Source organism: Lycium ferocissimum, chromosome 9 (assembly GCF_029784015.1).
Source record: "Lycium ferocissimum isolate CSIRO_LF1 chromosome 9, AGI_CSIRO_Lferr_CH_V1, whole genome shotgun sequence".
Lineage (NCBI taxonomy): Eukaryota > Viridiplantae > Streptophyta > Magnoliopsida > Solanales > Solanaceae > Lycium > Lycium ferocissimum.
In genome coordinates, this window is record NC_081350.1 from 61573408 (window position 1) to 61578509 (window position 5102).

A 5102-nucleotide genomic window follows, 5' to 3' on the forward strand; every position below is an offset into this window, starting at 1 on the left:
TAAAGGCACAGTCGACTATTCCTTATGTTACCAAGGAAATGATCTACAATTTAAAGGCTCTGTTTGATGCTAATTGGGGAGGAGATTTAGATGAGAGAAAATCCACCTGTGGATATGTATTTTCTCTTAATAATGGATCTATGTCATGGAGTAGCAAGAAGCAGTCATGCATAGCCTTACGACAATGGAAGCTGAATTTGTAGCACTTTCAGCAGCTATGCGAGAAGCTGTTTGGCTTAAAAGTTTTCTGGTCCACTTGGGTGTCACCATCAATTATGATATTCAGGCTTCAATCGCCTATACAAAGGATCCAAAGTACCATGGAAGCATATTTACTTTAAGCATAATTTTGTTAGATACATGGTTATACATAAAGAAGTGAACGTGAAATACATGTGTACGCATTAAATGATAGCAGATCCCTTAACGAAACCCATAGCATGTGATGCTTATGAAAGACACGTGAAGTCATTGGGTTTGTGTAGATGCTAATATATTTATATTTTATTTTTCCCAATGTTCATGTAAAATGACATTATTGAAGTTAATGTTAGTTTATGCCTAATTATCCATTCTTGCTGGTTCATATACATATAATATTTTATGTTTAGTACATAAATTTGTAGTATAAGAAGTATGTCGGATAGACAAAAAGATTGTCCTATTCACACAGGCAATCGCCTCTATTGTCTAAGTGACAGATAGAGATGAGAAAATTATAAACTAATTATCATCAGAAGTGATGATAAACGAGAGCTTAAAGTTTATAATAAGAATGTCGTTTGTTTTTTGTGTTTAATCATATGTGATTTAAATGAGTTAGTCTATTCTTAATGCCAGATGTGAGTTCTGATGAATGAAATGATTGAGTAGATTTGTGAACCAAAAGTTAGAACATGAGTTGTCTGAACTATCATCTGCATAATATTTAATTTTTAAAGACATACGCTCCATTAGAAAGGAGTCAATACTGTGATACATATTTCATACCATGTATACAAATGGTGACCCATAGGGGTGATACTAGTTTAATCTCTGCTTGTTATCGTGTGAAGCCCTGAAAATTATAAGTAATTTTCCACATTGTACCCTCAGGACTTGGATCAGTTTCTTGAGATTCAATTTGGTGTTTTCTATTTTAGAATGTTGCCAAGAGATCATGGTTGATTCGGTCTGGCGAGATATTTCTGGAAAAGCATATCAAAATTAAGATTAAGAGATTCGTGAGAAGAGGAAGATCATTAAGTATTATCACATTAATTGTGTTTATTGACCGGTCCTTTATGTTTGTGTTTGTGACAAGAACATAATGATGAACTCAAATTTGAAACAAAGAGATTGTGAGAGATATGAATGTGATAAATGATCTAGTGTACTGCATACTATAATCTACTCTAAGTTTTATTGAACGAGATGATGTATATTCCTAACAGATGTATAGCAATGAAGCTCTCGAAGTATGCACTGGTCACACAGTCTAGTCGCTCTGTATGAAAGTTACAAATGTGAATGAGAATTGACCCACCATGTGTGAGTGGGAGATGAAGGAATTAGATTTGGGTCACCCATGTGGGTCAACCCAGATCCATATAAATATAAATAATAAATAAATATATATTTGTTATATATTTAATTTATATTAAAAGGATAAAAAGACACAACTGTTAGGACTCCTCCTGAACAGGTGTCTGTTAAATAGGAGAGCAACTCCTGCGTATTGATTATTCCAAAAAACACAGACGAAAACTTCTCCTTCTTCCTTCTCTAATTCTGCAAAGTTCCCTTGATGATTCTATTGGAGATTCTTCCCCGAAAGCAATAACGAACTTCTGTAACTAAGGTATGAGATATAGATTGTGGCTGTTTCGGTGTAGTTCGTGTTTCATAAACATGTGATTGCACTATTTGACTAGTGAAATGAATTCAATGATCCTGCAAATTGGGTGTTTGTAACTGGGTGTTTGATTTAATTCTTCAAGGACCAAACAGGAATATCATTGTGTTGATGAGTGAGGATGGGACTTGACTGATTTTTTCTAGAATTTCGTCTGGGAAAACAAAGGAACAGTCATCTAATGTCCAGTTATTGTTAGTCCTAATAGCCGAAACAGTCTTATTATGTCCTTAATATGGATGGGGCCACGAATAAGGGAATGTAAATTTGTCGCATTGGGAATCCAATTATAGTCCCCCCCAGTTTGTAGTGGAAGATCTAGAACTATACTTATTAACTAAGCATTTAGCCCAAAGTTGATCAGGTCGAGAAAACAGTCTCCAGGCTAAAGTAGTAAGCATGCATTTATTTTTCACAGAGGCTCGAATAAGACCTAAAGCCTCATTTTCTTTTGGACTGTAACAGTGGCCCAACTAAGATAATGAATTTTCATTTTGTTGGGAGTACTGCCCCAAATGAAATCCCGCCGAACTTTGTCAATAAGCTTAAGGGTTCATTTGGGTAATTTGAAATAACTCATGTGGTATGTGGGAATGGAGTTTAGAGTGGACTTTGCTAGAACACTTCTGCCCGCAAGAGTGATGCTAATTTTTTTTCCATATTATTAGTAATGTAAAGGAAATCTTTATGTGTAGGTTTCCCAGTAAGGATTGGATAGCCTAAATATTTCCCAAATTCAGTGGCAGTAGATATTATACCTAGAGAGGAAAGAATACGGGTGGCAGTAGAGTTGGGACAAAATTTAGAAACTATAGATTTATTAATGCTTTGACCTGAGAATATACAGAAAGTTTCAAGACAATATTGGATGGAGTTAATAGACATAGCATTTGCACGAGCCATGAGGGTGAGGTCATCGGCGTAAAAAAGATGAGAAAAATGGGGACCAGTGGGATGAAGAGCAATAGGATCCCATAATGATTTACTTGGTAGTTGATATATCTAAGATAGAAGCTCCATCCAAAGGATAAATAAGTACGGAGATAAGGGATCACCCTGACGTATTCCTGTAGCAGGAGTGAAAAATTCAGTCCTAGTGCCATTTACAAGCATGACAATATTACTGGTAGCGACACAATTCATAATGAGAGTAGTAATTTTAGGAGGAAAGTTGAAACTCCGAAGGGCCCTATAGATGAAAGACCATTCTAATTTGTCAAAAGCCTTTTCAAGATCAAGCTTAAGAATAAAACTTCCTTTAGTATCCTTGGAAGTATGTAATTTTATTCACAATTTCCTGAATGATTATAGCATTATCCGAAGGACGTCTACCCTTAATGAAATTACATTGAGAGGGACTGATCAGCAGTTGCATGAAAGGCTTAATAGGTTTACTAAGATTTTAGTAAGTAATTTATAAATAGTATTACAAAGACCTATAGGACGGAAATTTCTTAAGTGGTTAGCATTAATCATTTTTGGAATAAGACAAAGGTATGTTTGATTGACCTTGGAGGGAATAGAGAGTCCATAAAAAGTATCATAACAGAACTTTTTAGCCGAATTAGCAACAATATGCCAATACTTTTGGTAAAAGAAAGGATGAAAACCTAAGTTACTCGGACTCGGGTGCGGGTGTCCGACACGGGTACAGATTCAAAGGTCGGATCCTTCATGATTAAATAAATGGATTTGGGGATACGGATCTAGGTACGGGTATGGGGGCTAGGATACGGCAAACTAATAAATTAAAAATATAAAAATATGCATAATTATGAGATATTATGTAGAAAACTTACATGTAACTTGTGCCTTGTAGAGTGTAGTAACTGAGCCTTTTATTTATGAGGACCGAGGAGCCTATGCCTATCTCTCCAAAATGGCACGATTCATCAATTTTCCTACAACTCACACAACAAAGTATTAAACTAAGATATTATAAACCTATTGAAATAAAACAAATAAAAGCGAAAAAAAATAGATATAGAGATATAAAGCAAATGAAATTATGAAACATACCTTTAGAAGTTAGAACTAAACAAACTAACAGAGAGTCACAAGTCAAAAGTTTTAAATAATTAGCTATTCAAATTATGAAATTAAGTTAGTCAAATGACCACCAAAAGTGTTACACAAATTGCAAGTTCACAAACCAAAAATAAGTACATAACATGCACATTTAAACTAATCTAGACTTGTCACTTGAGGCATTCTACATGAGTACATTCTATTCAAAGGTCAACTTCCTCAATCTCTTCAATGGCAACTTCTTGCAAATCTTCAACTTCCTCTTCAAAGAAGATTCCTTCTAGTTGAGGTTCGTCTATTGACATTTCAACTAGATCATCGATACTTTCATCAATATTAAAATGATCTCCACCTAAGATTGTGATAGAAATTTATCATGCTAAAAGAATTACTCAAGAAATATCAAATGATGGATATGTAGATATACCTATATCCCAATATTTGCTTGGACCATTTGTATATTTTTCCTTTCTTCGAGAGAGCAAGCGAAGATTATAATGCACAAACACTAAATCTTCGGCTCTAGTAGTAGCTAGCTTGTTTCTCTTGATACTATGGATCAATGAAAAAGTGCTCCAATTCCTTTCGCAACAAGATGAAGAAGCCGGTTGGGAAAGCAATTTGTAAGCCAAACTTTGCAAAAGTAGAGCATTTACACCATGGTTAGCCCACCAAGATAGAGGCTCCTCATACCCCATAGAATCAAGCACATGAGGTTGACCAAAGTAACCATTCCCACAACAAAATGCTCCATACTCCAAAAAAGCTTGCTTTAAGTCTTTTGGATCCTTAAAAAATCTTTCAAAGCATTTGACCCTATTTTGTGAAATCTCTACATCTTCATTAGAAGCTTGTCTTCATATCCCATTGCCTTCACCTCTAAGTCACGATTCATGATAATATTTCGGAACCAATGAATGCGCCATAGAATGCAACGGAGTATTGCTTTTATTCCACCTAGCCACAAGAATTGCATAAATGGTATCAAAAAAATTCGATTGGCCGGTAATAAGATCTTTCCGCTCATGCTCAAGTACAATCACCTTCACCATTTCAATCATTGTATCCCAGATATCATAAATAAGGTGCAATTGTGGACAATCAAGGTCGGCACTTCTAAGCATGGACACAATTGGATCCGTACACTTCAAAAAGTAAACATAGTATCCCCCTGTTTCCC

At 35.2% G+C, this 5102-nt stretch overlaps 1 pseudogene; it reads right to left on the minus strand.

The window, feature by feature from the left end:
• Positions 1-4125: 4125 nt before the first annotated feature.
• Positions 4126-5102, minus strand: part of LOC132032137 (uncharacterized) — a 24688-nt pseudogene continuing 23711 nt past the window's right edge.